Source organism: Neltuma alba, unplaced genomic scaffold (genome assembly GCF_004799145.2).
Source record: "Neltuma alba isolate B1F8T4 unplaced genomic scaffold, ASM479914v2 tig00012772_pilon, whole genome shotgun sequence".
In the NCBI taxonomy this organism is placed as follows: Eukaryota; Viridiplantae; Streptophyta; class Magnoliopsida; order Fabales; family Fabaceae; genus Neltuma; species Neltuma alba.
Genome location: NW_021637180.1, coordinates 410,354 through 424,103, shown reverse-complemented (window position 1 = coordinate 424,103; position 13,750 = coordinate 410,354).

The following is a 13,750-nucleotide window of genomic DNA, read 5'->3' as shown; positions in this document are numbered from 1 at the left end:
CATTAGGTGATGCATTTCTCATATAAAATTAAAGAATCTAGATTGATATTAACAGACTCTAAACAAGCAAGCTTGAATGATGGATTTTTTTTATATATGCAAAATGACAAAAAGATGAATAAAGACGTTGCAAAATGGGAGGACTTGCTAGCTAGGGTAGGCTAAAAGAACCACACGATTGGGTGAGATTGGGACTAGAGTTATTAGGGGTGTTCACGAGACGGATCGGGACAGGGACAGGCCCGTCCCGGTTCCGTCCCGATGAACAGTAACGGGACAGATTTTCTATCCCGTGTCCCGGCCCGTCCCGGCCCGTCCCGGGGTTGTTCCGGTCCCGGTCGGGACGGGACGGATTCGGGACGGGACCGGGACGTCCCGAAATAATTTTTTTTAATTTTTTTAATTTTTTTTAATTTTTTTAAAAAAATCTGATTTTTTTAATTATATTTTTTTGAGGTTAAATCTTATAAAAAACATCTTTTTTATTTGTTTGGGTACTCTTAAACAAAAGCTCAAAATATTACATATAATAGTTATTAAAAACTCTAAACAAAAGCTTTTAACACAATAAAAATTTGCTAAAAATTCTAATCATCAATAATCTCAAATCATTAATAAATATAAAAACTCTAAATAAATATATCCATAATTCCATATAATAGTCTCAAATCTTAAAAAAATATGAAAAAAATGATATTATATAAAAAAATTAAAAAAATTAATTTTTTTTTAAAAAAAGGGACCGGGACGGGACGACCCCGTCCCGTGTCCCGTCCCGAAAAATTTCGGGACGGATCCGTCCCGTCCCAATAAGACCGGGACCGGAACGGGCCGACCGGGACGGGCCGACTTTGAACACCCCTAAGAGTTATTATTGGCAGAATTCCATAATATTTCTTGATGTAATTATGAGTTTTAAATTTAAATAAATTAGTAAAAATTGCATGTCATCTACTAAATATTTTTAGTGGTTAAATATCAAACAATAAAAATTAAGGATACTTATTTATATTTTGGATTTAAATAAAAAGATAAAAACGTTAATCACCCTTCTGTTTTAGTCCCAAACGTCAGCGGAAAAAAGAACACAACCGGAGAAATGAAAGAAAGATGAAGATAAAAAAAGATGAAGAATTGAGAAGAAAAAAAAAACAAAGAGAGAAAAAACTATTCGGACCCTTGGCCTCGTCATCTTATTGAGCCGGTCTTCTTTCTGGGTAAACGCCGAGTCCCTCGCACATTTCTTCGACTTTCTAAAACGTAAAGCCAGGTTGCAAGAGCACGAGGTTTTCGATTTAGGGGTAAAAATATTTTTATAATGTACAAAATAAAAATATATAAAAAAATTTATCTCGTTTTACTTAAAAAATAGTTTTTTCAAAAACACCTTTTCGCTGGAACTTGGAATTTGGAACTGAAAGGGCTGTGCTAAGGAAGAGGAGTGTTTGTATCGCCGCCCTTCATTTCAAACGGATGGTCACGATTTATTGCCTTTTTATTGAAAGAAGTCGATTCCACAGTGATATGTCACATCCTTCTCTCACACTTTTCTATATAAACTCATTTTTGCTTTCTAGGTCCCAAGTCATCTGGAAATTGAAAACTCATTATTATTATGTAACATACTCTGTTGGCGCTCAGTGGAGAAGCAGGGGAAAGATTTTTTTTTTTTCACCCCTAATATAAAGTTATGCAAATTATATAGAGAAAAAGACAAAAAAAAAGAAGTCAAAAATTATTACATTTCGATTCAAGTACTTACGAGATTAAAATTTCAAAAACAAGAAAGTGATACTTGATTTGATATTGTGTAGAGATAGTTAAATAACAAAATGTCCTTATATCAAAACGTTTATTAACAAATTGTGAATTAGTAATAACAAGTATTAAATAATAAATGAGAAAAGATATACTGATAATAACAAGTTATTTATTAATAAGTTGTAAATTAATAATGATAAATATTGAATAACCAATAACAAGAAATATACTGACAACAACAAATTTGACTTTTTTTGTAAAAAATCTGGTACAAGAATATTTTAATCAGTTACTATATTTGTAAAATATCAGATCATGCATCATTTTTTTTCTTGAGATTTTAAACTTTTAGATGCCTAAATTGAAATACTACAATTTCTAACTTCTGTTTTTGTTATTTTCCCAACTATATAATTGTTTATTTATTCTTTTAATTGTTAATGTGTATTTTACTGCTAATATTAATTGTTTTTTATTTTTTAGATAGAGTTCAATTGGAAACATATTACATCTTTTATTTAAATATTATTTTTATCACTAAATCTTGGTATTTATGTAGATTTTAATCCAATTACGGAAGTTTCATGGGAAGCGTTTAAGTTTCAGGTTTGATTCGTTTCTTGTGAGCGTTAGGTTAGTGAGTGGAGAATTGGCTGAGCTTCAACAGGTTATATTTTAACATTAGCTTAGCAAAAGGCGACCAGAAAAAATGGTTTTCCCTACCACTTATATATCCCAGCTTAGCCCAAATCCGAACCACTGACCTTTTAATCACCGTCTTAACAGACTTATTGACTGTTCTACTTTTTTATACCTTGGTTTTACCTCAATTACGTACATAAACATCATTTATATTTTGAAAACATAAATAAAACTCCCTCAAAATTGTAATGCATCTTATACATTATTTTTATCCCGTCAATTGTTAATTAACCATTAAATTTAACTTTTAAACTTTTGTTTTACCAAAAATACCTCTATTTGACATAAAAAATTATTCAAATATTTATATTTGTCAAAAACATAATTTTTCATATAATAGAAAATAATGTTAATTCATATATTTTCAAACTTTCTAAATTGTTATAAAATTTATTAATTATTAATTTTGATTATTTAACGAAATTGTATAATTTTATCTTTTTCATTACATGTATTGAAATATACTTATTTACGTTTTAAGAGATTATATAAATAAAATAAATTTGTAATTTAAAATTTTTAAACATATTTTTGTAATAAACATTTACAAATTTAAAAATATATTTGTTGGGCTGAATTTATAAACGCATTTAGTCAAATATATATTTATTAAAAAAATTACTCTAATTCATAATTTTTGTATATATATGTTAATTAAATTACTTCAGCTTTTATCCCATTATGATAAAAACATTAAAAAAATAATTATTTGTAAGAAAAAATTAATGGGAAAAAAAGAAAACACTTAAATTTTTCAAAATAATTTTAATCAAAACTAGAAATTCAGTATAAAAGTTAAATTAGAAAATAAATATTATCTTAGTAAAAATTTTAATTAAAAATATCCTTTAAAAATATTTTTAATAAAATTAAGAATTTAAACCTAAATATATGTTTTCAAAACAGATAAACTGATAAAAAGTCCATATTATTAAGATAAAATAAATTAAAATATTTTATTTTTAAGAAAATGATATTTATAATATTTTTTAGTCAAATCCTCATGCAGGGCACCCCTACCTGTTTTAGGGACTCAGGCGACCCACATGAGAGTGATAAGACATACCTTATCTTTAGCGGAATAGATCCCACAATCCCCTCAATAAGAGGGGATGTGGGTTGCCATGAAAAAAAAAAAAAGAAGGAAAAAAACCTTGATTAAACTATAATTTAGGGTACATTTGAATATCTACCCCCTTATTTTTTTAATAGAGAGATGATAATTAATGAGAGAAGTGGAAGTTACCGGTTTTTTGAGTCCCAACCAGATAAAGTAGCAACTTTTTCTAAAGCATCCCTCCATCTTTGCACCTTTATTTTGTCTTCTGCAAATCTTTCCTTATGCTTTAAGAATGCTTTTGCAAAACTTCCGTTTTGTTTCCTAACATCAGAGGGATCTACACCATAAAATATCGGACGTACTTGAAAACTTGTCTCTTCCTTTAATTGTAGGATCTTTTGAAGCTCATCCAAACACCAAGTTGAAGAAGCATAATTTGGACAGAGCACAATAATTGCAGACCGAGATTCTTCAATTGCTTCTACTAAACTTGGATTAATAGATTCTCCCTTTTGAAGTCCTTCCTCATCTCGAAAAGTTCTTAATCCTTTGTCTTTTAAAGCAGCATACAAATGATCAGTAAAACTTTTCCGGGTATCTTCCCCTCGAAAGCTCAAAAACACATCATACTTCCATCTCTTAGTTGAACCAGAAGATCTTGAAGAACAGCCAACTCCATCAGCATCAGGCGCCATCACAAGGGTTTGGAATCTGAACCCAAGTATAAAAGTAAAAACACAAGAAACTGAAAGAATAATACATATATAAAGGCAAAAAAAAAAAAGAAAGAAAGAAAGAAAGAAAGAAAGAATAATACATATATAATAGGAGCTTCAACAAAGAGTGCAGCAATCAGTCCAATGCGAAGCCTTGAGATAGGCATTGGGCATATTAAAACAAGATATAATAGAAACATCAACAGACAAGGTTCTTCTCACCGCAAGAGTCATCTACTCTTCACGAATAATTTGAAAGCAACATTTCACAGATCTAAACAAGTCATTTCGGTGATCATAATTGAAGAAAGGAGAAGGGGAGAAAGTAGAAACCTGAAAGAGGAAATAATATCAAAAGATTTGTTCGACTCCCACCGGCCTGATATAAGATGAGGCCCAGCAGCCTGGTATAAGTTTATAGAATGAAAAATGGAGAAACAGTGAGAAGGAAAGTGGCGGTAATGAGCTCATGTCTTTGTCCTCTTTTCAGTCTTTGGGAGCTCAAATTTGAAACCGTGTTACGTACGAAAATACAGAGTGTTCCATTTTGCTGAAGGACAGAACCATGGGTCCCTATGTCAGTGCTTTATTGGGTTTTCCTTTTTTGTTACGAGACTTGATAGGAGCAAGGGAAAACCAGAGCATTCCTCTTTTAATTTCCACTGTACTCCCCAGATTCACATTCAAAGATAGAGAAAAGTATAATGATTTTCAAGAGATAGTGCAATTCTAAAAAGGCTAGTATAATTTTCAACACAAACATGATTATTGTAAAAAATCATCATTTATGATTAATGATTATATGATTATAGAAATAAAAATATACTTTTTAAAGTTAAAAGACCAAATTAAAACCTTATATAAAGTTAAAGAATAAAATGTATACTTTATCACTAATTAATTAATGTCTTTATTTATTTGTTTACTTGGTTATATTGGTAAATCATATATATCTCTAGCTTGCCGCTCATGCCACTTAATATTATCAAACATATGCAAAATAATGGCGAGGAATGTCAAGCATAAAAATGTTTACAAATGAGGGAGGATAACTGTTTATATGAATATGAAGACTAATTCGTGATACTTTCCTCATTTAAATCAGATTTATTTGTTCAGCTAGTTCTCTAAAGTACGAGAAGATCAATGCCTAATTTGGGCAAAGTATTAAAGGGTACTTTCACTAATCCTATACAAGAGAATTTTCATTAGGAAATCCATCAAATTGCATCCTACCATGCGAAATCATTTTCTATGATTAAGCACGTGGCTATGCCCGGCGTTTGGAATATCTTAGAAGCACTTCAAAAAAAGTCAAAAAAATTTTCACATATTTATCTCAAATATCATAAAATTACTTTTGAAAAGCTAAACCAAACGCCTCTGATCTTCCAGCCTGTTACAAATTTTATAGAAAGAAAAATGGAGAAACAATGAGAAGTAAAAATGGTGGGTGTGAGCTCAAGTCTTCTCTTTTCTTCAGCCTTTGCGCGTTCAAATTTCAAACCGTGTTACGGACGGAACTACTGTTTTCCATTTTAATTTGCTGAAGGACAGAACCATGTGACCCTACCTCAGTGCTTTGTTAGATTCGATTTTACCATTTGTAGGTATGTATGTGTGAGAGAACGACCAAAAAGACTTTGGAAAGACTTGCTTTTATTTTATCATCGTGTTCTAGGCTGCACGACTTACAAGTCCCCTACTATATGTTGCTTCGTTTTGGAATCCAAGGGAAGAAGGCGAAGACCAGAACATTCCTCTCTTAATTTCCAATTTATTCCTCGGATTCACATTCAAAGAAAGAGCAACAAAGTGCAAGCTTAAAACAAAAAAAAAAAAAATCAATCCCGGCAAGTTAGCTAGTGAGGCGGGAGAACTCACAGACTCGTAACAATGCACCCTTTTTAAGAGTCTAATTTCTAAATACTAGCTTTACAAGATAAGAAAACCTCTTGAACTTATAAACTGTTTTAAGTAGGGGTGTTCACGGGACGGGACGGGACCGGGACAGGCCCGTCCCAGTGAACAGGGACGGGACAGGGTTTTAGTCCGTGTCCCGTCCCGTTCCCCTCCCCCTTTTTTAAAAAAAAACTATAATTTTTTATATGAAATTTTTTATGTTATAATGCTTATTTTTATTAGGCTTCTAAAGATAAAAACATTATAAAAAATATTATGTAGAAAACTCAATTATATAGTATAAAAAAGGTGTAAAAACAATACTGTAAAAAAAATACGATAAAAAACACTATATAATGGCTTTATGAATTATTTTATTGAGGAAGGAGATATTGTTGAGATAATATTACAACTTAAGAGTTAAAAATCACTATAAAAATAATTATTATTAATAAGTAAATTGAATAATCTAATAATAATTATTAATAAATAATTTTTTTAAAAAAAAATATCCCGGGACGGGATGGGACGGGACAACCCCGTCCCGCGTCCCGTCCCGTCCCGGTCACTGTCCCGTCCCGTCCTGTCCCAAACTCATCGGAACCGGGACGGGACGACCGGGACGGGACAAATTGAACACCCCTAGTTTTAAGGGGGTGTTTGGATGAAGCCAAACCATGGTTTGGAGAATAGCTTCTAGAGAATAGATTCTGGAAAGAATAGATTTTGAAAGAATAGCTTTTCTGAAAAAGTGATTCTGATAAAGTGAGAGTGTTTAGATAGTTGTTGTCAGAAGTGCTTTTTTATATGTAGAAATTACTAAAAAGGACATAAGTTTAAATGATAATTACATATAAGATATATTTCATAATATATGTTTATTTGAAGTAAATAAATAATATTAATACAAAAATTAATACGTATATATATTAATAAAATAAATAAATATGTTTTTTTCAAAATGATTTAATAAAATAATTAAATATGTATATATATTAATAAATAATATATATTAATAAAATAATTAAAATTAAAACGTATATATATTAACAAAATAAGTAAATATGTTTTTGTAAATATATTATTTAACCTCACCTCACAGCGGTCACTCCCCTCCCCTGATTGGCGATTCCCCGTGCCCCCCTCCCCAAGCACACAAAAACCACCAGCTTTTGCCTTCGTCTTCTGTGTAATATTCCTGGGCCCACCAACAGTCAATTATTTGAAGCAAGCAGAAGCAGCCCTCCGTCTCATTATCTGAAACCAAGGTTTTGGGGGACAAAACCATGGTTTTCCCCAAAACCATGGTTTCAGTTTTTTAAGGGGTGTTTGGCAAATTTTTTTCCAAACCATGGTTGGGAGACCCAAACCATGGTTTGGAAGGAGAGCCAAACACCCCCTAAATATAAAAGTTAGTTGAGGATTCAATTTTATCCTAAATATAAGATTTTAATATACTTTTTCTTTTATATTTATCTATCTTGCCCCCATTAAAGATATTTTGGAATAGTTTAAAGTTTCTTCTCATTCTCAAAGGGAAAAACCACCTACACGTTCCAAAGACTAGTTTGTCTGTCTTATTTCCTTACCCAAAAAGGGGGCCATAAGTTTGCAGCCTCACAAGGAAAATACAACCTCCGGTGTTTAATGTCGGAGCTGAAAACTAATTTACAAATACTGCTCTAATACTTTTACACACACCTATGCACAAAGCTTCCTGTAGCAATTATCAAGCTGACAAAGTTATGGGATGGTGGATATAACACCTTAACTTATAACCTCTTTATTTTCTTAGAAATAGAATTATTTTTAAAACCTGTGATAATTTCTTAAGTATTTATTTCTCATTTATTTCCAATTATTTGATGCCTCTTCATATTTTAGATAATTCAATTTCAGTCATTATTGATAATTAGCCAAAACTCTGGGAATTTCATCAATTTGTTCTAGGGATATTTTTGTTATTTTTTTACCTCATACGAGCCTCAAAATCTTATTTCTCATTTTTTTGGAATTTTTTGAAATATTCGAGCCCAAGCATCATTGCTCAATTTCTAACCCAAAACTTTTCAAATTTATATTTAGGTCCCTGCTTGGGTTTAACCTCAGAAATCCTTCCACTGAGGTTCTTAGTACAATTTCTGGCTCTTAATCATCTCCAATTCCCATACTCAAGTTCTTGAGGCTTTATTGAAGTCTCTAACTTGCTTGTCTCACGGTTTCAAAAAATTCTTATTTTGCGATTTGGTCCCTAGAAATTGTCTCATCATTCCAGGGAATTTCTAGAACTCCTGTCAATAGGGGTCTGATAGCCTATCCATTTTAGACTAAGGGTGTGTTTGGATGAAACCAAACCGTGGTTTGGAAAAGTGATTCTGGAGAATAGATTCTGGGGAAAATAGATTCTGTGAAGAATAGATTTTGTAAAAAAGTGATTCTGAGAAGTGAGAGTGTTTGGATAGTTGTTATCAAAAGCACTTTTTATATATACAAATTACTAAAAAAAAGACATAAGTTAATATAATAATTACAGAAAAATAGATTTTATGATATATTTTAATTTGAAGGAATAAAATTGTTAATAATATGTTTTTTACCAACATAATTAATAATACATAAGATAATATAATTAATAAATAATTAATGTGTATATATATTTATAAAATATAAGATTAAATATATTTATAAAAAACATGTTTATAAAAAAAATAACAAGATACATATCATATAGGCCCTCACACTCTCCCTTTTTTCTCCAAAAGCAAAAAAATTTTGCTTTTTCCAAAACCATGGTTTTGGAGTCAAAACCATGGTTTTGACCCAAAACCATGGTTTTGGTTTTTGGAGGGGGTGTTTGGGTGACTAAATCCCCAAACCATGGTTTGGGTCCCCAAACCATGGTTTGGGGTGTCACCCAAACGGACCCTAACTCTAATATTTCTAAGCCCAAAATTCAGGATGTTACAGTGACCACTTTAATTTGCTGGGTATGTAATTCTGATGAGCAATTATCAAGCTTTAGTATGTGATTATAATCAAGTTAAAACTTGAAGAAAAAATATATGTCTATAAACAAATTCATAAAGAATGAGCAGGCACAAAGCAATTATAAAACAAGGTTTATGAGTAATTTAATTTAGAGTTAAAGTGCATCCAGCATGCTAAAATATTTTTTTCAAGTGCACCCAGCATCTTGAATTATTTTGTGGTGCATCCAACATCTTAAAATATATTTTTCAGATGCGTTCAGCACTCCAAAATATTTTAAAAATTTTAAAATGATGAATGCACCACAAAATACTTTAATATACTAGATACACCCAAAAAACTATTTTTGAATGCTGAATGCAGGTTAATCTTTAATTTATTAACTACTTTTAATAGTTTTCTTAAGTCATGCAATTTGATTATTTAAATCTTATAATAAGGGAGTACTTTTTAGGAAAAACTAATTTGAAAGTCCTTACAATTTATCTCGTTTTTCAGTGTGGTCCTTTCATTTTAGAAGCTTATAAATCACCATTTGCACCGTTAGTCCCTACAATCAAGATTCCTCCTCCTCCTCCTGTCACAGGTTACTGGAGTGTTAATATTAACTGGATAAGGAATATATGCCATATGAGAAATTATTTGCTGCTGCCATATTATTCTTTACCTCTTTTTTTTCCCCCTTGATGAACAAAAACGGGGCAAACAAAGTAACTATATACTTTTGCTTGTTTCCATTATACAAAGCCATTATTAAGCCCAAAAACTCCTCCAAGAAGGTATCACCCAACTCTCCTGAAAGACTGGAGGAGGGAAAGAGGTTGGGGAATTGAAGAGTTTGTTGCCACACTGCTTACTGAAGGAGAGAGGTTGAGGAATTGAAAATCATATTAAAACCACAAGTATTGTTGGATTAGTTTTCCCTATGAAACTTCTTTATGTTACTTCAAAATAGTGTACTGTATGGAGTGGTTGATACATTTTCAAAGTTGAATGTGCTAACTTCCAAGCATATCAAATTCACAGGCGGGGCTTAATTTGGGCAATATGGCTCCTTTGTTTTACTTAAGTTCATTTTGGTGCAGTAATATATTAAAACTTGGTCAAAATAGTTTAACTGTTAGACATGAAGAATAGCCTGATACCTTGTTCGGTTCGCTTCATCATTTTTTACGATTATAACACTGTGCCTCCCCTTTATTTCTGACGGCACTGGCAATATTACAAGAGTTTTGCACTTTCCCTTTCGTAACTTCTAAGCTCAAACATTGCAAACAAATTACAGTGTTTTATGTGGATCACTAACTCTGGAGCATAGCATTAAAAATTTCAGGGACCTTAACCCATTGCATGATATTATTAATGAGCAGGGTTACAAGGAAAAGTACTTTAGGAGCTTAATTCCTCTTGGCCTAAAATATGCTGAGGTAACCACAAACATATTATTTTGCCACTTTAAAGTTATCAGGTGCACCTTTTGATCTGTTTAGCTTAGCAATTCTTCGACTTCTTTCTATAATGATCTGGGTTTCTTAACAGAACACAAATTTCTTGCAGCTTTTACCATGGGGAGGGGAGCTCACAAGCGATCGAGTCACATGGACCAAGTTTCCTTCAAGCCCGGAAAACTATGATATTCTGTATTCTGCATTCCAGGATTACTACAAGGTGTTAATACCGTGGTCTTTTCTTACTATGATATATCTGGAATATATGATGCTTTAAGGGTCAGAGTTTTAATTCCTTTTCAAAAATATTACCCTATAAAATACTCACTTTTCTATATGACCCTTAATTATCAGGCATGGCTGGAATTAATAGGCAAAGCAGTTGAGGAGACAGATGCATCTCAGATTTCATGCAATCGTGAAGCACGACATAGATGTCTAATGTGGAGCGCAGAGAAGTTACTTAGGCTATATCACTCACAGTCATATGATTGGTCATTTGACTATATTACTCTTTATACTTGACTTATTATTAGTTAAGGAAATTCTAACTTAGCATCTTTAACACACCGCATGTGGATACAGATCTCCCTAGGATTTATAATCTTCCCACAAAATGTTTGAAGGAAAAAGGAGAAAATAATGGATTAATCAAACCATGGTTAGATACGTAGCAAGAGCATTTAAGTGATGCATTCTCTAAGTGTTAATATTGTCAGCAAATTGTTAATAAACTGAAAGCCTAAGCAGAAAGAAAGAATGATATATGAGGACATAATGGTCCCCAAGGACATTTTAATTGAGCTTAGAAACTTCATTGTAGATTTTGCATTTCTTAAATATGAGTTTAGACTGATACTTTTCCCAACTGTGTTGGTCCTGCTACGAATTTCGTGTTCTCATCAAAGCTTTAGAAGAATTGGATAAGTCATACTGGAGCTCATAAAAGCTATTTTCCAGAATTTAAAACAGGATTTTATTGATACTAAACCCTAGGAGGCGAATTTTATTTTTATGTTTACTAAGTTATCCTGCACACTAACAATGACTTAGACTGAGAGTTCACATTACATTTGAGACGGGTCCTTTTATGGGCTTGGTTCATGGAAAATTGTGAAAAGTAGGATCCAAGTCAGGGACTTTTGAAGAAGCTTACTGGGGACACACTTACTCAGGTATTACTAACTTGACCTCAGTACTTTTCCTCAACAAACTTGAAGGGCAGTTCCAAACTTTTGTTCTGTTTTTTCTGTTGTTTTGTTTTGCTCGTGTACACAAAACTGATTTCAGCCCAATTTCTACAGATAAGAGATTGAAATACATCCTCTCGTAACCCATTGTTTGGTTGGGGTTTTTTAGAGTAAAGAATTCTTGTCACAATGATTTTAGATATATTAAGTCATAATGAGAAGCTTTTAAGTACCACTTTTGTTTTGTCCCCCCCCCCCCTCATTTTTGGATACACGAGGAAAACAAAACAACATTAAAAACAGAGCAAAAGCGAAAAGCCTAAACTGTGTTCATAGAAATACGCAGGACTTTTGCATACTAATTAGCCATATCTGCATCGGTCTCATTGATACTACATCCATCCCTCAGCACGGGGATGTTTTTTGAAAATTGCTCTTTTATCTAACTCTTGCTTCTTGAATGCCTCTAAGACGAGATTTCACCTGACTTGTATACACAATACCTATAAATGAAGTCAAAGAAAGATCAACCTTTTAGCCAAGTAAATATTATGCAGAAACTAGTCATCTATATAGTATCAACTTGTCTATAGAGTTATGTATAGCAGTTATGCATACATATTTTCCATCCTAAATTATTGTACACTTAAATAAGCTTAATAATCAGAAATTTATTATAAACATGTGCAAAATAATAAGAGTTTTGGAAGTCTACTTCTTGATTTGATTTTGCAAAATGATTTCGCGTACGCTTGAGAGATTTAAGCATTCATATTGAAGGAACATAAAATGGGTTGATGGATTTCCTTTGTAGCACAATACTGCTTTGCAATCTAATCATGACTAGACCAAGGCAAAAAAATAGTATCAAGAAGCAGCAGTATCATTGAGATGATCTTCATCGCATGGCGCTAATTTATTGAGTTTCTCCAGCACATCAAGAACTTGATCAAACATCACTCAAGACATAAATGTCATTAGAGTACGGTGCGTTTTTATTTTAAAGAAAATAACATAATTAAAAGGAAAATTTAAAAAGAAAAAGACAAATCACCCCTTTTGTTGGGAGGGTCACATTCATATGCTATAAGAAATTCTTACTGGGGGAAAGAAAACAAAACATGTACCCAGAACTGACACTAGTGCAGAGATAAATTTTTTACAGCAATGAAAAGTAGCTTTCTATAACAGTTTTATATGTAGTAAAAGATATCGCACAATGTAAACAACGAGAAATATGCCTTGGCATCACTCCCAACAGCTACAGCTTTTTTTGGTTCTCGATTTCATTAGTATTGTTGAAGTTATCTGAGTCATAATCAACTTCATCTTTGGATTCACGCTTGTTTGTTTTATCCTGTACTGACCTAATATTCAGTGTAAAATGATATTTGAAGTTGGTTCAATTACAAGAAAACAAGAACATTGAATGTAATTAAGGAAACACTATTTATATGTATTGAGAGTTTGTATTAAATTAATACGCTACTTCCGGTCCTTAATATAAGAGTTAGTTGACTAATGTAAATGTATTAAAAAAGTTTGTTTATATTTTAATACTATCGTCTCAGATGTTATAGTTGAACTATTCATTTTCCTTCTAAGGATGGAGAAAGGATTTTGAATATCTACTCCCTTCATTTTCTCTTTTTTCTATTTATTCCCTATAAATTAATAAGGATAGGAGTGGATTTTTCCAAACGGATATTTTTTTATCCCCTTAATTAAATTTAGAGGGAAAAATGGAAGGAGTAGATACTGAAAGAATAGAGTTATAGATTTGGATATTCTAAGAATCTCTTCTCCACCATCAGATAAAAAATAAAGGGTCTAGATATAATATTTTATACAATATTATTAAAATATAAATAAATAAATTTAAACTATTAAAATTTATTCTAGGCAATTTATACCTATAGTCCAAGAAGTTTTAGTTTATAAAATATTTAACAATAATTTTATAAAATATTATATCCGGACCAT